The sequence below is a fragment of the Amblyomma mixtum genome, chromosome 2 (genome assembly GCF_055824585.1).
Source record: "Amblyomma mixtum isolate Tamu chromosome 2, ASM5582458v1, whole genome shotgun sequence".
Taxonomy (NCBI): Eukaryota; Metazoa; Arthropoda; class Arachnida; order Ixodida; family Ixodidae; genus Amblyomma; species Amblyomma mixtum.
Genome location: NC_143013.1, coordinates 274,021,571 through 274,046,754, shown reverse-complemented (window position 1 = coordinate 274,046,754; position 25,184 = coordinate 274,021,571). Strand labels below are relative to the sequence as shown.

At 51.0% G+C, this 25,184-nt stretch overlaps 1 long non-coding RNA gene across 1 annotated transcript in view; it reads left to right on the top strand.

Annotated features, from left to right (window-relative positions):
* Positions 1 to 12,820: 12,820 nt before the first annotated feature.
* LOC149364042 (uncharacterized) overlaps positions 12,821 to 25,184 on the top strand; it is a 403,326-nt gene continuing 390,962 nt past the window's right edge. The window contains exon 1 of the long non-coding RNA XR_016289139.1: positions 12,821 to 13,083. This is a non-coding gene — a long non-coding RNA (uncharacterized LOC149364042). The remainder of the gene's footprint in view (positions 13,084 to 25,184) is intronic.

The following is a 25,184-nucleotide window of genomic DNA, read 5'->3' as shown; positions in this document are numbered from 1 at the left end:
CGTCCTACGAGCGACGTGCGCAGCCGAGGAAATGCGACGAGTGGAGAACTCCCGACCAGCGCCGTCCACTATGCTTCCACTGTGGCGAAGCCGGTCACGTCCTCCGGCACTGCCCATACAGAAGACTGGGCATCCGAGGGTTCTCTTACGACGCTCCACGACCCCGACCCGGCCAGCGACCAGCCGAAATCGAGGAGTTTTTACGTCGGGAAGAATACTCATCGCCGAGCCGCCTATCACGTTCCCCGTCGCCATCGTCCCCGCGCTTTGTATCCCCTAGCCGAGGTTACGCCGTGCGTGGACGCTCCCCCAGCCCCCGAAGGTTAAACTAAATAAAGCAGCCTCTGGAGGTGAGGTTGCTTCTAAGCGCAATGACAAAGATCCTCCATCGACGAGTACTCAAGACCATGCCTCAACTACGACGACAACACCGACGACGACGACACCGACGACGACGACACCGACGACGACGACGCGGCCAGACTTGAAGCTTTTACCGCTGCCCAGTGAAGTAACGTCGCAGTACGCCCACCGCAGCCTCACTACTCGACGAAGCCGAGATCGGACACCGAAGACAACGTACAATACGAGAACGCGAACAAGTGACCTTGAAGTTACGGTCGACGGTCACGCGGTTACTGCCTTGGTGGACACGGGAGCTGACTACTCTGTCATGAGTGGCCCACTCGCTGTCCGACTCAGAAAGGTAACAACAACCTGGGACGGCCCGCTAATCCGCACCGCAGGTGGAAACCTGATTACGCCGTCAGGACGCTGCACCGCGAGAGTTGCTGTAAATGGGAGAACCTATGCGACAACCTTCCTGATCCTACAGCAATGGTCGAGAGACGTGATTTTGGGAATGGACTTCCTGAACGAACATCGGGCGATCATCGACCTTCGATCTAAGTCGATCAAGCTTTCCACGGAAAAAGCCATACCTGTTGCGACGGGCGCGACTCATCACGTTGCCTTAAACGTCCTCGATGAAGCATTGAGCGTGCCGCCCCGATCAAGTGTTCTCCTCGGCATAGGTACTGGAGACATCGAAAATGAGACATCGAGTATGTTATTGTTCATGGCTGTGAACAATCGAGATTAGTCCGGTCGCTTCTCGCGTCAGGAACAAAAATGATAACAGCCCTTTCCTGCAGCCTTGAGCGTGAACGAACAAACACTACAATGATACGTGGCATTATAATGCTCTCACTGATGGAAGTATCTTGCTACTCACGTATTTACACGGTACGAATTTAGCTGGCGAATTTAGCAATATATTTGAGCTCTGCCTCCGTTTTGTGTATTCATGACTGCCGTGAACTCACTTCGGCAAAAATACAGCATTGACAAGAATTATCTGGTTCCTTATTTGTAGTTCGAATTTGCTTTACGTTTTTACTGGCTTTCTATTTACGAGTATGTTATTATCAATGCCCAAGCAGTCCTTTAGAACCTCCCCTCAACATTGCTTTCTTCGAGTCATGCAAAACAAGTAACAAACGGTCGCAAATTAGGTACAGGGCTTAACGAATGACGCCGTTATTTGCTTGGACACCTTTCTTTTTGTTAGCTGTTTATTGCTGCTGCCTCAATTCCTTGTGCAGTTGGTGTCTTTTTCGGATGCTTCCTCGAGGCCCGGCCCTGGTCGCACCGTGTTTTCTCTTCCTAAACAGAGTGCTTTCGATTCACTGCGGTCCCCGATAAGTGATCACGAGCAAATTGTGCTCGACCGTTGCAGGCCCTCTAGCGCTAGACGGTAGCGGGCGCAAATTGGTCACGACTTGATCTCCCTATTTGAAGCCAACCATAGGCACTGCAACTAAGCATAAATAAAGTACGTGTGTGTTTTTCTTATTTTTTATTTTATAAACTCATTGACTCCCAAAATCAGTATAAACTCTTTAATAAGTTACCAACCTTTAGAGCCAAGTTAGTGCTTCTTAGAGTTTTTATTTTGTCGCTAATACCGCGCTGCAGGATGTTTTGCTGGGGATCTGAGGAACAGTGGCGTATAGTAGAGTATCTGACCTCGCTTCGGCGAGCGCGGCTTCGGCCGCTTATCTGATTTTTTCAGCAGCGTCCGCTTGTTGCTGCGACGCGCGTCTTTTCTTGCCTTTTTCTCTTTCCTCTGATCTCTTACCTCTTCTCTATCTGCACGTTGGCAGCGGTGGTGTCTTGGCTAGAGCGAGTAGCAGGCCCGTGCAATTTCCTTTTCATCCTTCTCTCAGTCACAACAACAACAACAACAGTGGCGTTGACGGGATGCTACGAACGTAACGTACCGACGAGGAAGAGCCAACACTTTACAGCTCTGCTGTTAAGCGCCCGTTCACTGGCTTTCGAGGCGTTGGCGTTACACAAGAGAGGACGAGGAGGAAAAGTTAGGTTAGAGCAGGAGGGTAAAGAGTATGTGGAGAGGACAAAGGAGTTCCAAAGAAAAATGAACAAGAGGAGGTTGGAACAGGTGAAAACAATTTCGTGAATAGCAATGGATGCCAACCGTTTCATGTAAAACGTTTTTTTTCCCCTGCTCTTATGAGAGCTAACTAGAGGCATCACTTAATGACCAGTTAAAATAAAGACTGAAAGCAAGAAATCACTAGTGAAAGTAGAGCGGGAACATACCACAATGAACTTTTCAAAGTCTCAGCTTGCCCCAGTGTACCTCGTGCCTCGTGTACTGTTTTGTGTCGAACGGGAACAACAAATGAAGTGGCGCTAAATTAGTTGTTAGATTATGTGGTTGCCATAGAACGCAGACAATAAAGGAAACTAACCTGCTCTTATGAGTACAGAGCGGCAACATTAGAGATCCCTCCCGCTCTAGCTCCTTCCTCCGTCCCTTTCGTGGAGCGATAGACTACTGGAAATTTTCGAGCAGTCCTATTTATCAACAAGAATGGTAAAACAGAAATGCTTTCAAGTTCTGCAGGCTCGAATTTACGAAGGCAACGTTGTGCACTACTTTCCTAAGACCACATTTAGATTGAGATATTAGTATTAATTCTTCACGTATAGCACAGTCTCAGGATGTCATGCGGGGCATTCTAAGGTTAGAGCACTTAGCTGAGTGCGACAACTTAGACCGTTAACGCGTTCTGAAATGAAGAACTCTAGACGGTTTACTTAGATTTTAATAACTTTAACAAAGCACTCGGGAACTGTACTAGAAACCAAATGTACATGTTCAATTTGAAAAGAAAATTATAAGCCTCGCTGCTCGCTTTTTAAATAAAAATCTCTGCCTCTCCCGTAACCGAGAGTAGAGTAAGCATGAAATGTTTACGGGCTGTCATCTCGGTGGACACCCGAACCGCACCGTACAGGAAGGGAGGAACGCCACCACCTGTTCAGCGCGATGCCTTGTTTGATGCCTTGCCATTTGAACGCAAGGTTTTTTGAGAAAAGGAAATGGCGCAGTAATTCTCTGCCATCTCGGTGGACACCCGAACCACACCGTAATGGAAGGGAGGAACGCCACCACCCGTTCGGCGCGATGCCTTCCCCTTTGAACGCAGCGCTTCTCCCCCGGGCCCCTGTGCGCCTGCGCGGCTTTGCTTCGATGCGCGAAGCCCCTAAGAGATCACGTATGACAACGAAGTGTATCGTGGCATTTATGTGCTTTTTGCACGCGTTATCAGAAATCGGAAATTATAATTCCGTGCATTATCAAACGCACAGCGACTGATATCTTGATAAACATTGAGAAGGCACTGGCAGCAGTTATTTTTTGTGACTCCTTTGGAGACCAACCGGCGCTTTCATGCCGGTCGCGTAGGAGGGCTTAGAGAGTCTCGTTAAGTCTCGTACGGTGCCCGGATGTTCTCGTTTCAGAGCCCGGATGATGGGTCTCGGCGTGACGTCACCGCGCTGCCGACAACGGTGGCTAAAAGCAATTCATGCTTAAAAACTACGAACACACTCGCACCTATGGTCGATAATAATACCTAACCGAACAGTTCGCTGCTCTCGGAGGCGCATTTTTACCTTTTGCATTTAAAAATTCATATATTTCATATTTAAAGCCCTCGACGAACAGACATTTTCCCAGCGACGCACCTGCACTTGTATCCGAGTGTCTCATGAAATGACATTTCTCTCCTGTCCTTTCGGCTGTATGGCGGATGATAACGCGAAATATGGCAACGAACGAATCCTTCAACGCGCATCTGAGACTTGCCTCCCTGCTTTCGCTCACATCACTGCCCTGTGTCGCAGCTGCGCGAATATGCGACTTATTGCCTTTCACGATTGGACTGCCGGAAATGCGCCATCTGCGTAACACGCCATGCGAAGGGACAAGCTTCTTCTTCCCACCCTTCCCGCCTCATTTTCCCGCCTCTTTCCTCGGTCCCAGATGTTCACTTGTCACGCTCAACTCCGTTGCCTCCCGTGCGTTCAAACAGTTACTCGGAGTCCATGCTCGCTTCTCCTAAATCACTCTTCGCGTGTCATCGAGACACGTTCAAGCAATAAGCGAATCGACAACATCATTTATGCAACGCTGCGGCACTACGATGAGGCTTCGTCATATCGAGGACGATTACCCGGGGGTTCGCGCAGTTCGAGAACAGCAGCTATTTGATACTGCTCGCTTGATTCGCCGGTGAATCACGATGCCCATCACTCCGCCTTTGTACCGCGCTCTTTGCTAACAGCGTACTTCATCGATCAGATCCGCACTCTAAAAAAAAAGTAGCGAAATGTTGCCGACTTCCCGGAGAAAAAAAAAACTCCAGACATAGCCGGCCTCCATAACGCCGTGGCCAGTCTGTCGGCATAGTGTTTTCTTAAACCCATAACACGACAAAATCAAGGTGCCATAAAAGTACGAGCGCTGCGTTGGATCGGCTCGAAGCGTGGAATGCGAGTGGTGCCTTGCATAAACCGACAGTGCCGTCGCGCCTTGAACAGAGGTGGCGAAAGTTTGATGCGCCGCTCTACACGCGAGGCGGAAAGACGCCAGTAATGCCAGCGCCATTAATTGACGGATCCCCGGGAAGCCCGGGCGAAATGGCCACCGGCGAACGACCAATCAGTGAAATGGAGACTCTAGACTACGACGGTCCGTCTGCCTTTCGCTACTACGAGATCTACGGCGCTGGTCTGACTCCAGGAGGGGAGCAGGAGGGACCGTTTAATCGACGCCACGTGCGAAACAAATCGACTTGCGAATCTAATTGAGATGCCGAAGTAGGTCATTTGCAAAGTAGCGTGCAGCATTCAGAATGGCGAAATGTAAAAAATCTCTGTCTCTCCCGTAACCGAGAGTAGAGTAAGCATGAAATGTTTACGGGCATAACACGAAGCGTACGCGGACACGACGAGACGCAGGCCTGACAAGAATGTATATGCAGCGCTTTCGAAAATGTCTAAAGTGCGTAGAGGCGAAAGCGTTTTCCGCACCACTTTGCCTATGTGATACTGGTGACGTCAGCACTGGATTACGTCACACATAATTGATGACGAAGTAATGACGAATTAATAATTAGTGACTAATTACTGATTAATGACTAAATACTAATTAACTGCTAAATAATGAAGCTTAAGCTTCGCCTTTAGGAGTAGAACGCGACAGCGTTTTGTAGCGCTGCCAGACAGTGCACGGAACGCCACCACCCGTTCGGCGAGATGCCTTGCCCTTTGAACGCAACGCTTTTTGAGGAAAGGGAATGGCGCAGTAATTCTCTGTCATCTCGGTGGACACCCGAAACGCACCGTACAGGAAGGGAGGAACGCCACCACCTGTTCGGGGCGATGCCTTGCCCTTTGAACGCAACGCTTTTTGAGGAAAGGGAATGGCGCAGTAATTCTCTGTCATCTCGGTGGACACCCGAACTGCACCGTACAGGAAGGGAGGAACGCCACCACCCGTTCGGCGCGATGCCTTGCCCTTTGAACGCAACGCTTTTTGAGGAAAGGGAATGGCGCAGTAATTCTCTGTCAACTCGGTGGACACCCGAACCGCACCGTACAGGAAGGGAGGAACGCCACCACCCGTTCGGGGCGAAGCTACCGGCGCTTGTACGCCGGTCCTGTAGGAGTGCTTAGAGAGTCTAGTTAAATCTCGTACGGTGACGGGAGGGACGCGCCTCAGCAGTCGGGAAGAGCGGACGTGTCTCACGTCGGCTCCGCCGAATTTTATGATCCTTTCCCGAAGCATTTGCCGAAGCGCTGCGACACCATCTGGCTACACTTCCAGAACAACGAGGAGACCACCCACCCTTGTTCAGGTGGGACCGTTTTCTCAAATCCTTCGAGAATTTGAAGACCAAGCGGATCGCGCGAGTTGCTAAGCCTAACAGTTAGGCCACGACTCAGCTGCCCGCCGCGGCTCCGCGGGCAAATTCTGCCGCAAACCATGACGACCCTGATGGGATACGACCCGGAGGGGATGCAGATTGTCACCATGCCGCAGGCGAAAACCCCAGTTTTCGACAAGGTTACGGAGGCGATTATCCAACGCAAGATAGAAGAGTGGGAACGCGCATCAGCCCGTGACGACCACTCGGCACGGCAAAAAGGTCGAACGCCAGATGGACGCGTCACCGCGGCAGGGGATACGCCGCTGCAGCAGACGCCCCGCACGCAAGTCAAGCGTTGGAAGCCTCCTCCGCAGCCGCGTCTGGACAAGCAAGATGCAGTGATCATAATCAAACCTAAAGGAACGCTGGATCTCAGCAAATTCAGGGGAAGCAACGCGGTCGGAAACGCCTTGCACATTGCTGCTGGCGTCGACAAGGGCTCAGCCGAGCTCAGCGTTTGGCCCATATGGGAACAGAACATCATCGTCGTCGGGGTGCGAGACGCCCAAAAAATCAGAAAGATCCTGGCAATTCACGAAATTCAGCTTGGGGACAAGGCACAGGCAGTGTACTCCTACCTCCGCCCCTCCGACGACACTTGCAAAGGAGTAATACAAGTGGACCCGAGGGTTTCCAACGAAGACATCACGAACGCGCTTCGCTCCCCGGACGCACCAGTGGTGAGCGTGAGAAAATTAGGTTCCTCCAACGTGGCGGCCATCACGTTTGAAGGAAGAAAGGTTCCGTTTCACGTCTTCTACTACGGTGAAGCGGTTCCAGTACGCCTATACAAGAAAACAACGCCAGCCTGCGCACTGTGCGGGAAACTTGGACACCGGGCGGATGTTTGCCCTTGCCCTTCGAAGTCAAGATGTCCGCAGTGCGGTCAGCAAGATGTTCCAGAATCCCACGACTGCCAACCCAAGTGCACGGTCTGCGAAGGTCCACATCTCATGGGGTCGAATCAGTGCAAGTACAAGTACCGAACATCACAAAAAACCAAGCCCAAGACAGGAGAAGTCAACCACCGGTCAAGATCCAGGCTTCGGAACCGGTCCGGCAGCAGAGGTCCATCGAGCAGCGGGGACCGACTGACCCACCAGGACCAGTCCAGCAACAACTCAGCACCACCCGGCTCACGCTCTTCAAGCAATGGACCTGGGACTACCGATAATGTGTCGCACAACAACGGCAGTCGTCCAGCCGAGAAGACAACAGGACCCCATAACAAGGAGCAGCGCAACGGCAGCAAGGTGAGCTGGGCAGATGTAGCTGCCTCTTCCCCCGAAGCGTTGGCTTACAAACGACTTAAAGCAGAGATTGAACAACTAAAATCAGAAAATAGCACATTGAAACAGCAGTTAGTCATCGCAGTCAATCCAAACAACACATTACCTCCATCGACGCAACAGGCATGTCCGATGGAAGAAGATAGGGCAGAGCTACACCCTCCGTCTCCACACCAGTTAGATGCTAGCACCCCCGAGAGGCAAGCAACTACACCAGACGCACCCCACCAGGCACCAACTCCGCAGGCACCACCATCGCAGGCACTAAAGCAGCAATGTGCAGAGCACCCCCAAACCCAGGAACGCATCACTCGCTTGGAAAAAACAATTCAAGACCTCATTGAAAATAAATTACAAATTATGATCGAGACGACAATCAAAAGTATGTTCGAATCAGTTATTAAACCCATGATGGAAAACCTCGAACCAGTTTTAATAAGGATGCAATCGCAGGAGATCAGAATTGACCGCAAACTTCAGGAATTATCAGATGTGTCTCACAACAGGGGCACAAAGCTGCAGGGTAAAATGGGAACTCGTCGTCTGCCAAGCACTCAGCCAGATCTACAACCTGAGGGCGCACCACATGATGGGGCACAAGTTTCTGGTGTTCAGCATGGCTCCACAACGTAGACATAAACTTACTATCCTACAGTGGAACTGCAGGGGACTAAAACGGAAGAGGGAAACATTACAGCAATACATAGACTCTCATCCCGATACGCCGCAAATAATAGCCCTGCAAGAAGTAAATATGCAGGCTAAGATCAGAGGATACTCAACACATCAAACAAATCCCTCGACATGCATCTTGGTCCACAAATCATGCACGGCAATCACTGTAGACCTTAATCTAGACAGCGACATTGAATATACCTTCATAAAAATACTGCCACAGCACAGAAACAGCAAGAGCACCTATATACTCAATATATATAGTCGCCCCAAACAGCAGCGCGTAGCATTCGACGTGATCTTTCTTAAAGCCCTAAGAGAAGCCCAAAAAGCTCCCCTAGCTATAGTTGGCGACTTTAATGCTTCTAGCCCCCTATGGGGATACCCCAGGGAAGACACGAAAGGCAGAAAACTAGCATACGCCATCGCTGACATGGCCCTGACCCTACTCACAGACCCGCAGCACCCGACGCGAGTCGGCACCAGCGTAACGCGGGATACTTCTCCCGACCTCGCGCTCGTCCGCAATGCCCGCAACTATGAGTGGCTCAATACAGGAGAGACCCTAGGCAGCGATCACTACGTGCTGCAGACCATCTTCGAAAGCAACAAGCACAGCAAACCACGAGGGCAAGCCAGAATTACAGACTGGGAGACATTCAGAAAGGACACCAAACTAACCACATCCGAACAAATAACCAGCTACGAAGATTGGGCGGCTTCCATTCTCGACCTTAAAGAAAAGCTCACAAAGTCTCTTGCCACCACGGAGGACCACCCAGCTGTTGACAACCACCTCCTACACCTTTGGGAAGCAAGACGTAGTCTTATAAAACGGTGGAAAAAACAAAGACACAATCGGAAACTAAGACTTCGAATAGCCAAGCTTACTATTCAAGCAGACCAATACGCATGGGACCTCGCTCGCACCAATTGGCTAAAGAAGTGCGAATCCCTCAAAGGCCGCCTAGACACCAAGGCCACATGGAACCTTCTGCGATGCCTAATTGACCCTCCGAAAGCGAAGAGTGAACAACACAGAAATTTGCATCGAGCCCTACACAGCTTTCAAGGCACAGATCAAGAACTCGTGGATGAACTGACGCGTCGCTATATCTGCACCGCGCGAGACCCACAACCCTACAATAAGGAGTACCGTGGGGAACCGAACGAAGACCTAGACAGAGATTTCACTTCAGAGGAAATTATTGCAGCACTAGCAGATATGCGCCGAGGCACAGCCCCGGCACAAGACAAAATTACTGTCGGACTTCTGGCCAACCTCGGCACGGAGGCTCTGCAGCAATTCACGGATTACATAAACGAATGTTGGCGTACCGGCACCATTCCACAAGCATGGAAAACAGCCAATGTACACTTTATTCCCAAACCCGGCAAGAAAATCAGCATCGAAAACCTGCGCCCCATATCCCTCACGTCGTGCGCAGGCAAACTCATGGAAAAGGCAGTCCACACCCGTCTCTCCAATTATCTTGAGGACAATGAGCTACTTCCACACACGATGTTTGGATTCCGGGCACACTTGTCCACCCATGATCTGCTTCTGCAAATCAAACGTGAAGTCATTGATCCCGCACGCACAAACAGTAACCGAGCGCTTCTAACACTTGACCTCAAGGGAGCGTTTGACAATGTCAAACACTCCACAATCCTCAACAACCTCCACAGCATGAACTGCGGACAGCGAGCCTACTCGTACATCTGCGATTTCCTTACGGACAGAACCGTCAACATCAGCACCGGCTCAAAACAGACAACGCAAGTGAAGATGGGCACGAGAGGCACTCCGCAAGGGGCAGTACTATCCCCACTTCTCTTCAACATTGCACTCCTAAATCTCCCACCTCTTCTCAATCAGGTACAGGGCATACGCCACGCCCTGTACGCTGATGATATAACCATCTGGACAACCACGGGAAGTATGGGAATGATTGAAGAACAACTACAAACCGCGGCGACAACAGTTCAAAATTATGCCCGGGCGTGTGGACTAACGTGCTCACCCGAAAAATCCGAACTGATAGTCTTCCGTCAACGCAAGAATCAAGACACCATCAATATCCGCGTAGACAACTCACCCATCAAGGAAGTTCAGACCATGAAGATACTGAGTCTGTGCATAAATAACAACGGCAACAACCTTCTTGCCCTCCAGAAACTACGGCTCGTGAGCGAGCAAGTCGCCAGGATGATCGCCAGGATAACGACGCGCAAATCGGGGATGCGAGAAGACGATACTCTGCGACTGGTGCAGGCTTTCGTTGTAAGCCGCGTCGTCTACGTAGCGCCCTACCTCCGCCTTAAGAAGCGTGACATCAAAAACCTCGACATCATAATCAGAATGCCTACAAGAAGGCCCTGGGACTCCCTCTTGCGACATCCACGGACCGGCTCTTGCGACTGGGTGTGCACAACACGATCGATGAGCTGATAGAGGCACACCTTACGGCGCAGGTGGTACGGCTCTCCACAACTCGAACTGGCCGACAAGTCCTGAGTGATTTAAACATCAATTGCCCCCGACAGCTAGACACCAAAATCGACATCCCAGCCTCATGGAGAGGACAACTCAAGGCAGCTCCACTACCCAGGAATATGCACCCTGATTTTCACCAGTCAAGACGACAAGCACGAGCCGAAGCCATGAAAAGACACTACGGCGGGCGCGAGGGCGTGTTCTATGTCGATGCTGCGGGTCCCGAGCAGGGAATGACGGCCGTCGCGGTAGTGCACCAAAATACAACAGTCGACGGACTAGTACTGGCTAGCCAGGACATACTGGCTGCGGAAGAAGTGGCGATTGCTCTAGCTGCAACACACACTAGCTCAATATACATTCTCACAGATTCACAGACAGCGTATCGCAATTACCTCAGGGGCAGGGTCGCACCGCTAGCAGCTAAAATCCTGCAAGATAGCTACATCCGTGGCTACCAACCCACACACAAACACTTAATATGGGTACCAGGTCACCAGGGCATCCCAGGGAACGAGAGCGCACATGCCTCAGCCCGAGCATTTCTCCCCCGGGCACCCAGTGCGGATGCCGTGGAACCTCCTACCCCACTACTAACTTACAATGACATACTTCAGCACTTAAGATTATCCCGTCGGGTCTACCCTCCGCCGGCTAAGACACTAGATAAAGGGGAGGAACAACACCTCCGAAAGCTACAGACCAACACTTACAACAACCCACGAAGACTACATGCCATAGACCCGGAGTCATTTGACTCACAATGCAAATTCTGCGGGGAGAAGGCGGACCTGTACCATATGGTATGGGCCTGCCAACGAAATCAGGCGATCACTGTTAATAACCAGCCAACGCAGGAGGGGTGGGAGGCAGCCCTGTCCAGCTCGGACGAAAAGAGTCAAAAGCAACTCATCGAAAGAGCCCGGACAGCAGCCTACGCCAATGGGGTTCCGGACTGAGAGCTCCAACCACAGCTACAACCTCCTAAACCATTTCATTAAAATATTTTCACCACCACCACGGTGACGGGATGCTCTCGTTTCAGTGCCCGGATGGGTGGAACAGATCACGTATGACAACGAAGTGTATTGTGGCATGTATGTGCTTTTTACACGCGTTATTAGAAATCGGAAATTATAATTCCGTGCATTATGAATGCACAGCTCGACTGATATCTTGATAAACATTGAGAAGAAACTGGCAGGAGTTTTTTTTTGTGACTCGTTTGGAGAGCAACCGGCGTTTGTATGCAGGTCCCGTAAGAGGGCTTAGAGAGTCTCGTTGATTCTCGTTAGGTCTCGTACGGTGCCCGGATGTTCTCGTTTCAGAGCCCGGATGAGTGGAATTCAGTGGATTTCAGTGCCCGGATGAGTCCTCTCGGTCTCGGCGTGACGTCACCACACTGCCGAGAGAGAGAGAGAAAACTTTATTTACAGAGGAATTCGGGGCACGCCCCAGGGTCCCCGCACGACCCCACTGCACTCAAGTGTTTATGTTCCGAAGGTCCATAACACTGGCAGCACGGCCGGTGGCGATGGTCTGCACGGCCGGGTCCTCCGAGCGCAGCAGGGTCTCCCAGTCCTCCCAGGTCTTGAGGGCGCCGCCTGCTAAACCGCTTACACATCCAACACACATGCATACCAGAGGGGACGGAGATCATCCCGGTGCTGTGGCGCCACATGCTCTTGGTCGCTCCGCTCCCGCGTAACATGGACATGGCTTCACATGAAGGCAGACGACAAGCGCGGGTTCGCACGCTTGAGAGGCAATATGGTTATAAAGAGGGCGTCTATTACGTGGACATCACAGGGCCGTCGCCCGCGGGATTCTTCACGGCTGCCGTAGTCCACCAGGGAATGAATGTCGATGGGCTATCTTTTCGGGCCCCAAATTCAACACGAGCGGAGGAAGTCGCAATAGCTCTCGCTGCCGCCGATCCAAAATCGAAAACGGTAATCACAGACTCTCGCCGGGCCTGTGAACATTATCTTGCAGGCGAAATATCACCTCTTGCCTCGCAAATTCTAAGACGCGCCCTGCGTGTACGGCTAAATATCGCGCTATCCAGCCCCCGCATGCCGAGCGCGGCCGTAAATCGAAGCGGAATCGACGCAAGCGTGGCAAGCGTCGCCCAGACAAGCTGAAGGCCAAGGCTGCCGACCAAGCCATGGACCAGCCTGTGAATTCCTCTACCGGGAGCCAGGGGAAACCTCCAGCTGCGCCACCGCCGCCTCAAGCCTGTGCAGCGAAGCCCCTCGGACCTCCCCAGAACGGCGGCTCCAAGACGTGGGCAAACGTTGTCAAGCAACACTCCCAGGTGAGCGGCGCGGGCAGGGCAGCTTCTCCCCTCCCTCCCCCTTCCCAATCCCAACCACGGCCAATCTCTGCCGAACAAAAAGAAATATCTGCTCTCCGCGAGCAGGTTGCAAATTTTCAAAAGCGCCTCGCAATAGCGGAGGCCCGCCAAAATTCCCCCAACCACACCTCTGCCTCACCCGCAGCAGAGGCAATGGAAAGCGACGCAACCCCTTCAGGACAGGCTGCGCATGCCCTCACGGCACTCGAGGCGAGAGTGAGCGCGCTCGAAACTCAAGTTAACAACAGAATATCCGCATTGGAAACGCAAATCAATGCCACACTTACGGCGGCACTCAACAAAATTAGCCACCTTGCGGCATCTATCCCGAACCTCATAACCGCTCAGTTCGCTCAACTCACCCGCGCTCCCAAGCGCGCTGGCCCGCTCAAAACCTTCGCAGGCCGGCAGCTCAAAGCGTCTAGGCGTCGAATCGCCGGAGAAGAAGAAGAGGTCCCCTGTGCCATCCCCAGTATAGAGAACGCTCCTCTCTTTGGAGCCACTGGCTCTCAAGCCTCCTCTCTCCAAACTCACAACTCTACCCTTGATCATGGCGGGCGCCCCTAGAAATAGGAAGCATCCGCGAAGCAATTCGATCCCTATTCAAATTGTACAGTGGAACTGTCGCGGATTCAAGGCACGCACAAAGCGAGCCGATCTACGCCTTTTCCTTACAACTTTCCCAGAATTACCTGCTGTGGTGGCCCTTCAGGAGCCAGGAAATGGCGCCACCCTTGCCAGTTACACGGTGTACCAGCAGGATGCGCAGAGCTGCCTCTGCGTACATAAAAATTACACGGCCTCCCAGGTTGACCTGGATCTTAGCGCTAATTTCTCCTATGTAATGGTGACGATCCTTCCGCTACGCAAACAGGACCCCCCATTGCACATACTCAACATTTACTGTCCCCCAAAGCTACCAAATGTTACATTCGCAGACATCTTCAGCCGGGCTTTGAAGGTCGCGAATCGGGATCCCCTCATAATCGTTGGGGACTTTAATGCTCCCAGCACCTTATGGGGGTACACACGTGAAGAGAAACGCGGACGCAAGTTGGCGGAGCTTGTTTCCACACTGGGCCTTACTCTTCACACGGATCCCGCGCAACCCACTCGTATAGGTAACTCCGTTACACGCGATACGTGTCCGGACCTCACCTTTACGAAAAATATTCGCTATGCAGATTGGAGGAACACCGAGGAATCCCTCGGTAGCGACCACTGCATAATTACCACTACAATCCATACCAAACCACTCACAAGACCACAGGCCAATGCCAAACTACCCGACTGGACCAAATTTAGGAGCAGCTACACCAATCCTCAATCAATAATGGACCAAGGATACTCAACATGGTCCCAACACCTAGTATCCCACTTGAAATCAGTCGAGCAAAATGTTCAACTCTCAGAGGCGAGCCCGGCGGTGGATAACCACCTCCTCCACCTCTGGGAGGCACGACACAGCCTAGTCCGCCGCTGGCGTCGTCAAAAACACAATCGGAAACTCAAAATTCGCATCGCGGATATCACCCAACAGGCGGCACAATACGCGGCCCAACTCGCCGACTCCAATTGGGTGCACCGATGCAACACTGCAGCTCGGCAAATGTCGAGTCGGAGTACGTGGCGCCTCTTCCGCGCCCTTATTGATCCGGCACAAACCCGTACTGAGACACAAAAACAGCTTCAAAGGGCTATACATAACTTCACTGGAGACACGGCCAAACTGGCCGATGCGCTCCGCGACAAATATCTGAGTATACACCAGGATCCCCGTGGTCAGGCGTACTCGTATGCAGGTTCCGAGAACGCGGATTTGGATCAACCGTTCCAGCTCCATGACCTAAAAGCGGCCCTGGCTAAAATGAAGCGAGGTACAGCACCAGGCCGGGACAAGGTGACGGTAAAGCTTATTGCCAACCTCCCAGATCCCGCCTACGAAACTCTCCTCGATTACTTCAACACTATCTGGATTGGAGGCACAGTACTCCCCATAGATTGGAAAACGGCACTAGTAACTTTCATTCCCAAGCCAGGTAAAGCCATTAACACCGACAACCTCCGGCCCATCTCCCTCACTTCGTGTGTGGGGAAGCTGATGGAGACTATGGTCCGCGACAGATTGTCGGCTTTCCTGGAACAGCAAAACATTTTCGCAGACACCATGTACGGTTTCCGCCCACACCGATCCGCACAAGATGTCCTGTTGCAACTTCACAAGGAGATTCTCAACCCCGTCGAGCACCCCAGCAATGATAAAGTAGTCGTCGCACTTGACCTGCGGGGGGCTTTCGACAATGTGACCCACGAGATCATCCTATCCCACTTGTCGCAAACAGACTGTGGGCGCAATATTTTCAATTATATCAAAGAATTCCTTACAGATCGCCAATCCTATATCCGGCTGCAAGACACAGAATATGGCCCATATCAACTTGGCACACGAGGGACCCCACAGGGAGCTGTCCTCTCGCCATTATTATTTAATCTGGCCATGATGAAGCTCCCTACCCAGCTGGTAGAGGTCGCCGGTGTGCAGCACGCTCTGTATGCGGACGACATCACCCTCTGGGCAACACAACAATCGGTTGGAGACATCGAGACCAACCTGCAACAAGCGGCAGCTATTGTGGACGAATACGCTCGTCGCTGTGGTCTTGAATGCTCCCCGAGCAAATCTGAATTTGTGCACATACGCCCCAACTCAAAGTGCACAACCAAAATTGCCCTTTCCCTACTTAGCGGACCGATACCTGAACACGAGGAGATCCGGGTACTGGGGCTTTTCATTCATCATAGGCGCAAGATAGACACTACCCTAAACAAGCTACGTAAGGTGGGGGACCAGGTGGGTCGGATGCTCCGCCGGGTGTCCAATAAAAGGGGGGGACTACGATGCAAAGATGCCCTGCGGCTGGCCAATGCATTCGTGACCAGCCGGATTTTATATTCGGCTCCCTACACCCACCTACGCAAATGCGATGAGAATGCCTTAGAAGTAGTTCTCCGCAAGATTTATAAGAGAGCGCTCGACCTCCCCATAACGACGTCCAACAAGCGTCTCCTCGGTCTGGGGATGACCAATACCTTTGGGGAGTTACGAGAAGCTCATCTTAACAATCAATACTTGCGCCTAAGCAAAACACCTGCGGGGAGCCGCCTTCTGACCCGCTTACACATATCCTACGCAACACATACAGAAGAACGGGTCCGCATCTCTGAAGCCTGGCGCTTTGCACTCCAGGTGCGACCCCTTCCGAAGAACATGACTGCAGACACCCATGATGGTCGCCGTCTCGCGCGGGCGGAGGCTATTTCTCAACAATATGGCCATAAGCCAGGTGTCTTCTATGTGGATGCGGCCGGCCCACACCATGGGGGTTGGTACACGGCGGCCGTCATCCACCAAAACACTACAGTTCAGGGCCTTACTTTCCGTGCCCCAAACATTACTTTTGCGGAAGAGATCGCCATTGCACAGAGAGAGAAAACTTTATTTATAGAGGAATTCGGGGCACGCCCCAGGGTCCCCGCACGACCCCACTGCACTCAAGTGTTTATGTTCCGAAGGTCCATAACACTGGCAGCACGGCCGGTGGCGATGGTCTGCACGGCCGGGTCCTCCGAGCGCAGCAGGGTCTCCCAGTCCTCCCAGGTCTTGAGGGCGCCGCCTGCTAAACCGCTTACACATCCAACACACATGCATACCAGAGGGGACGGAGAACATCCAGGTGCTGTGGCGCCACATGCTCTTGGTCGCTCCGCTCCCGCGTAACATGGACATGGCTTCACATGAAGGCAGACGACAAGCGCGGGTTCGCACGCTTGAGAGGCAATATGGTTATAAAGAGGGCGTCTATTACGTGGACATCACAGGGCCGTCGCCCGCGGGATTCTTCACGGCTGCCGTAGTCCACCAGGGAATGAATGTCGATGGGCTATCTTTTCGGGCCCCAAATTCAACACGAGCGGAGGAAGTCGCAATAGCTCTCGCTGCCGCCGATCCAAAATCGAAAACGGTAATCACAGACTCTCGCCGGGCCTGTGAACATTATCTTGCAGGCGAAATATCACCTCTTGCCTCGCAAATTCTAAGACGCGCTCTCGCCGATCCAACTCGCACAAAAGTGATCTGGGCTCCTGGCCACCAGGGTCTACGAGGCAATGAGGCCGCTGATGCGGCCGCCCGAGCGCTCACACACCGGGCTCCTCATCCTAGCTCTCATGGCTCAGAAGCTCATAAACCGCTTCTGCGGTTCCGCGAAATCCTAATTTATTATTGCGACAGCCACCGTCTCTACCCGGCACCCGCCAAGGGGCTGAGTAAGGCGGAGGAGCGAACTCTGCGGCGCCTGCAGACAGGAACCCTTCTCTGTCCTGCAATAGCAAAACACTTCGATCCGAACACAGATGGGCGCTGCCCGCACTGTGGAGAGATCTGCGATATCTTTCACATGGTGTGGGCATGTACTCAGAATCCTCACCTTCCCCCCTCCCCCATCCCCACCCGAGAGGCATGGGAGACTGCCCTCCTCAACTGCTCCACACTGGAGTCCCAAAGGGCTCTGGTCAAGCGGGCGCGAGACGGGGCCTCGTCGTGCGGTGTCCCGGACTAAGGATACCGACCATGCAGTAGGGTTACTTTTTTTTTTTTAACCCTCAAGCTCTCTTTGATTAAAGTTTTTCACCACCACCACCCAGGTCTTGAGGTTCTCTAGGTCCCGCGGGGGAGGGTCCGCCGGGCAGATTTCATGCTTAAAGAAATTGCTGAGGCTCAGCTTGGCTAAGCCTGGGGAATGCGAAGCATATTAGTGACTAGGCTTGGTAATACATGGCTTTCCTTGGTTGAATACTTGGTCATTTTAATACAACCACTAGAAGCCTTCGTCGTGGGGGAAGACAACGGCATGGCTACAGCGGAACGCCGACTAACCCCGAGACGCGCGTTGGGTGAGCGCCTGGATTGCCACGCAAGCCGCGTCTGCCTGCCCGGTGGAGCGAGCGTTTCACCTACACCGAGTATGAACGCGCGTTCGAAATGCGCGGGAATGCGCGGGTGTGACGGCTAGGGGTCCCACGGCGACGGCGCGAGGTCGAGGCCGGCTCTCTCATCCGATGTCACGTGGTGTGACGTCACGGTGTCACGTGGCGTGACGGCTAGGGGTCCCACGCGACGGCGCGAGGTGGAGGCCGGCTCTTGGTGTCTTCGGCTGACATGCACTGTCTCCGTGCTGGTGCGCAGGACGTGACGTCAAATACTACACGAGTGGCACGTCTCCTTGCACATCAGCCGAACGTGCGAAACACTCACAGAGTGCCGTTGCTTTTTCTACCGCCTGTTAACCGAAGCATCCGAGACTCTCGATGATCTCAGAGGCTATTCCTACGAGCGGCCGACGCCAACGAGCGCAGTCAAGTTTGTACAATTAGCATTAACAGCCTCTTCAGAACAGTGCAGTACTGCGCTTGTAACAGGCGTTGATAGAATCAGCGGGAAAAGCGGGACCCACGAGCCTGCTCGCGAGATACTGCGATTAATTATGGGGGCGCAGGTTTGTAAGACGCCACACCAAGGCGCTATGCTTGCCGGTTGCTATGCATACGCCTTTAGAGCTTCAGCTAGAGTAACTTCCGAAAATATCAGCAAGTGAGTCTCAATCCACTAAGCGCCCCACATTGTCGCTTTATTGATATCCTTTAACCTGCGCATACGTTAGCAAAAGGTACGATGTTATAAAGTGCACGCATGCCGGATGAACAGCATATGCCGTTCGCTGCAAGAGGTAAGGCAGAACTTGCAAGACTAAAAATATTGACAAACCTTTATAATTTCCTCATAACGGAAGGCACATGGCTCGCCGGCCGGTGGCTGCGTGATTTCAGCGCGAATAAATGCATTGCAGCTGCTATGACTTTAACATTTCTTTAAAATGTGCCCACTTGTAACGTTTCGTCCGTTTTTCCTCTTCGTCGATGCGGCGTCAACCAACGAGCGTGAACAGCGTCGTCTGCTAGCGCGCGCTGCACGACGGGATTGCGCCACGCTCCACCGTCGGTCTCCACTGTGGCGCGGTGGCGCGCACGCGTGTCGTGCTCGTCCCACCCGAATGTACGGCACTGCACGAGTGGCATCCAGCCGAACGTGAGGCACCGCACGAGTGCGTAGAAAACTCCACGAGTGCCGTCAGCCGAAGACACCATCTCTCATCCGATGTCACGTGGTGTGACGTCACGGTGTCACGTGGTGTGACGTCACGGTGTCACGTGGTGTGACGTCACGGTGTCACGTGGGGGTCCCACGGCGACGGCGTGAGTGGTAGCTCTAGCAATATGCTTCGCATAAAAAATGTATCGTGCGACACGCCTTGTCAGAGTGACGGCATAGGCCGGGAAGAGCGCCAGTTTGCCGCACTAAACCCAAGAGAGACAGAGCAGAGCCGACGTTTCCATACGAGCACCCCTCGGATAGCGAAATAGACGCGCCAATCTCCGGCCGCAAGGCGATGGCGATGCATTTGAGCCATGAGCTGCGCGTCCTGAACGCTCTGTCCCCGACAGTACGGCCAACCTATCGGTGCTGTGGGAGCTTTGGATACGCGATTTTGCGATGCTGCCAGTGCTGCTAGGAGGTCCGGTCAGCCTATGTTCCATTTTAACACCTTTGGACGCAGCAGTCTCATTGGCGTAACCGAAAAGAAGGCGCAATCCAAGCCAAGAAGTGAGGATCCTAAACTATAGAAACGCAAGCAACGCAAGTGGCAAGTCGGTGCACCGAACGTGATTGCCTAGCTCAGTGTTGGACATTCGACCCGTTCGACCACTGGTCACCGGTAGTGCAGAATTTCCTTTTTTTCATTATTGTTCTCAGCACTCTTGCTGCAGTGTAGTGCAGTTACTCCTGTGGTTTCAGTTATTGGTTGTACTACTGGCACCGTTCTGTTATACTGTCATTTTTCTATTTTATCTCTAATTTCTTATTAGAAAGCAGACGGTATTTTTATGTGTTATAACTATTTATTACCAAACCGGTAAAAATTGTTCTTAACACACTTTAGGTGCTCTCAAAATTTTGAAGCATGGTTTTAAATAAAGCCTCAGTGCAGTATGTAATGGCATCGTGTGTTAGGAAAATAAATGGTTTTGGAAATGCCTACTGTCATTCAGCCTTTTTTTAGTGCCAGAAGTACTATTCGAAGTATTTGCTTCGAAATTATTCGAAGAAAATTGCTATTAGCTTCGAATTCGCTTCGAATCAAAAGACAGTGAATGCAACCGCTTCTTTTGCACACACACACTCGGTCCACATATATCAAAAACCGTTCTATCAGTTTATCAGACTCTGTCACATTGTATTCTCCTTCCGACTTTTTTGCCTGTGGGCTTTTTACTGTCAAAAAAAATAGCTGAGGCTTAACTTGGTTAACCCTGGTCAGATGCGAAGCATATTGATGGCTAGGCTTGGTAATACATGGCTTTCCTTGGTTGAATACTTGGTCATTTTAATACAACCACTAGAAGCGGAACGCCGACTAACCCCGAGACGCGCGTTGGGTGGGCGCCTGGATTGCCACGGAAGCCGCGTGCGCCTGCCCGGTGGAGCGAGCGTTTCACCTACACCGAGTGTGAACGCGCGTTCGAAATGCGCGGGTGTGACGGCTAGGGGTCCCACGGCGACGGCGCGAGGTGGAGGCCGGCTCTCTCATCCGATGTCACGTGGTGTGACGTCACGGTGTCACGTGGGGGTCCCACGGCGACGGCGTGAGTGGTAGCTCTAGCAATATGCTTCGCATAAAAAATTCGCTGTGGCTTAGCTTCTTTAAGCCCGGTAATTGCGAAAGCAATATCCATACTTACGCCATGGTACAGCTGGTAGTGTAGCTGGTGGCGTTGCTTGTGGTTAGACTTGTGGTGATGCATCGGTTATACAATCCAATCCAATCCACTCCAATCTAATCCAATGCAATCGAATTCAATCCTATGTAATCTACTGTAATCTACTGTAATCCAATCTAATCCAATCAAATCCAATCCAGTCCAGTCCAATCCAATCTAATGTAATCCAATCTAATCCAACTAATGCATCAAGGTCAAATGAAGGTCAATGGTGGTCACCCTGGAAAGTGCAAGTAGTATTGCTTTCGCAATAAAAGAAAGCAGTAAAAAGGAAGTGTAGTTGTCCTCTTGCGCACACACTTTAAAATGGGGAGCGCATTTATAGACGACACCTTACTCTCTTTTTATTCCCATATAGGTGTATTAGTGGTTGACGTTCAAAGAATGGATTCTCTCTTGCAGGAAATGCATGTGGTTGGCTACATGCTTGGAGTAGCAGAGGCAGGTAAACTAAGCGCAGTGACGAGATCAGCATAAAGTGTGCGAGAAGTCGGCAATTAAGACATTTCTTGAGATATGTACCACATGCCGCTTGTGGCTTAGCGACTCCAACGACGTTCTGCTGTTCAGCGATAGCTCGTTGTTGCGACTTCTTACAGTGGTTCCTACATTCTGAATACAGCATAATGCGACATGAACCTGTGAATAGGTATTATTAAATAAAATTCTGATAGAAGATTACTAATTGGTTGAAATAAATGCCAAAGCATTCCCTACGGCTTGCCTCACATTTCGGTTCTGCTTTTACCACGTACATAACAGGTTACGCTCTATTCTATTAAAACCATTTTTTCGCCTATCGTCACCGATAGCGCCACAATTACGCTCATTCTTAAACATTGTAAATTACCAAAATTTCCCATGACCGTGACAGAGTTGAAACCTAAGAATTTAAATCCACTGACATGCGAAAAGAGGTTAGTTCGAAGAAACCAAGAACGCTTCTCGAAGGCGAAGCAAAATATGCAGTAAAATTATGATTTACGTGTGGATCATTTTATGCGAAGCATACTACTTTAGCTACCACTTCAGCCCTTCACCGTGGTTATGCGCCTCCAAATCACGTGATACATTACGTCACACCACGTGACACGATGACGTCACGACAGTAGAGAAACGGGGGCCCACCTCGCGCCGTCGCTGTGCTTGCGCGCCTCCAAATCACGTGATACATAACGTCACACCACGTGACTAGATGACGTCACAACAGTGGAGAAACGGGGGCCCACCTCGCGCCGTCGCTGTGGTTGTGCGCCTCCAAATTACGCGACACGATGATACTTCGCATTCTCCAGGCTTAACCAAGTTAAGCCTCAGCCTTTTTTTTGCATTTCTCGGGTGAGCAAATAATAAAGAAAGCAACCTACGTTTGAAGGAAAACGCCTTACAGCTGTACCAGGTAGCGCTGATAGTTTCACAAACTTTCCTATTTTATCAGAAATGATTTTGTCCTCTGCCAGTGTATATAGGAGATAGAGGTAAAGGGAAAGAAGAAAGGCAGCGGTGTTAACCAGAAAGTTTTTTGAAAATATGTTCAGAAAACAACATTGCAGTGTCATGCGCCGAAAAATAAAATTAATCAAACACACAATACACAGGCATCTATTGAAATGAGATGAGTCACTAGCCTACATTTTGAACGACTAGAGTCATGAGGGGTGAGCGTGCTTTTGCAGAGCCCATGAGCATACTTTGTTGCGTGACCACTCGCATTTGCTAACTTGCCGTGAAATGCAGTAGTGCTGCGATGCCCAATACCAGCTAGTTTAAGGTCTGTACCTTTGTTTAAGGCGTTCATTTCGCAAGTCAGCACCGCTCATTAGAGAAGGTTAAGCTCCCATCCTTTCGTACCGAATCCCGTCTCTCTCACCCGCGGATGAGAAAGCAACACGCACACTGATTGGGTCATGGCTGAAATTAATAAAAATATAAATGGAGTGTGCGAAACCAAGTGCTTACGTTCAAATTACAGTGCGGTCAGGAGTCGACTGCAGACGAACTGCTACCTCTCGCCATGCCTTTTCATTGCTACTACTATACTTTGAACCTCTCACTCTGTTCAACAGAAGTGGCGGCCTTGGCCCCCCCTCATGCACTATTTGTGGGAATGCCTCTGTAATAAGGCTGTCAGGACAAACTGTAGGTGTAAGAATAAAGAAATACACGTTGGAAGATGAAAACATTAGAGGACACAAATGATAGGCCGATATCGTACTCCGCTTATTTCTCTTGCGTATCCTTTGCGATATTTTACATGCCGGCTTACAATACACCAATACACCAACACCAACACCAACAAGCCGAAATTGAGCTTCTTACAGGCGATCTAAAGAAGCTTTTTCCTTCATTGGAAAAGTTTATTGCGTATATATATTGGTACATATATACATATACACGTATATACATATATACATATATACATATATACATAGCCGCCGCGGTGGCTCAGTGGCTATGGTGCTCGGCTGCTGGCCCAAAAGACGCGGGTTCGATCCCGGCCGCGGCGGCTGAATTTCTTTGGAGGAGAAATTCGAGGCCCGTGTACTGTGCGATGTCAGTGCACGTTAAAGAACCCCAGGTGGTCGAAATTTCCGGAGCCCTCCACTACGGCGTCTCTCATAGCCTTAGTCGCTTTGGGACGTTAAACCCCATAAACCAACCAACCATATATACATATATACATATATACATATATACATATATACATATATACATATATACATATATACATATATACATATATACATATATACATATATGCACATATACCCATATACCCATATACTCATATACATATATACATACATTGTGTACATATACCGGTAGGCTTTCAAGCAAAGGCTGGTCTGAATAGACAAACCATATAGCGAAATACAAGAAATCGCGTCCATCAAGCAACCGCAATGGCCGAACTGTGGGCGCACTCCCTTCCGTACGCTAGCCTATAGAAGCACTCTGCGCAATGACACCGCACCAAATCAGAGCAAGCGTTCACGCGCATGGTGATTAAACCCACGTCATTCAAGTACTTTGATACAGGGCTAAAAGAAAGGCAGTAGAGTCGGATCCCAAGCACCACAGGTAATCGGCCCAGTATTGCAAATGGATGGTTTTACTCTGGCCCTTTGTACGGCCGGCCTTTGACAATGCGTTTCCAGTATTGAGCCGATTACCTGCGCTGATTAGGATGCAGCGCTTAATCAGGAATCAAGATGCGGAATGAATTTCCCAAAATCCCTGCTCCCCGTTTTGAGTTCTTTGGCCGCAGACACTCGCAAAAGCACACCGTTGGTCATTGCTTTACGCGGGGATGTTTGTAGACGTTGGCGTGGCGCGCCGATGGGCCGCTGCTACTGCTGCTACTTCCTGCGGGCTCCCAATTTTCGAGAGTGCTGTAGACGGTTCGGCCTCCGTACGCAGCAAACGAGTGGCCTGCAAAGCCTCAGCACTCTTAGTCCACCTACAAGCACTTGCTTTACGTCTACATAACGACGAGACAGCCCAGGCGTGCTCCAGCAGTGTCCTCAAACATTGTCGCGTCTGTCCACCAATTTAGTTCTGTGACTGCGAGGAGGACAACACTGTGACTGAGCTTTAGCCCTGCATTTTACTCTTCCATGGCTGGGCCTTTCAGCCTAATGACAGAACGTGTACATGGCGAGGAACATGAATTCTCGGGTGGACCGCTTCTTTTTCCAGCTGCTGTCATGGCGGCTCCTCTGCGTTGTTTTATGAAACAGTCATTCCTATCTCTTTTAGTCCACCTCTGGCTTGATCTAACCTTATTATTTGCTCTGAATCCGCATTTAAAACGCTCCCTAGCACGTGACAAAGACTATGTCAAGTCTTCATGCTCTTAATGACTCGAAATGAAAGAGGGATGTCTTCATGGTCAATTCGCTTTGTGCTGATAAATTGAATATTCGGTTTCAACAAAACATGAAAAATCAAATGGTCGTGTTTTCAATGAACCAATAATGTACGGCTGGCAAGATTCTCTTTGCAACATTTAGTTTAATACGGGTGTGGGAGAGACGAACAAACAAAGAACGTACCGGTAGTTCCAGGTACAAAGCACAAAACTGGTTTCTGAAAGAGCGCCCGTGACTAAATTTATTTCCGTCCATCGATAAGACAGAAAGAGCACAGGGCGTGAAGTCTACTGA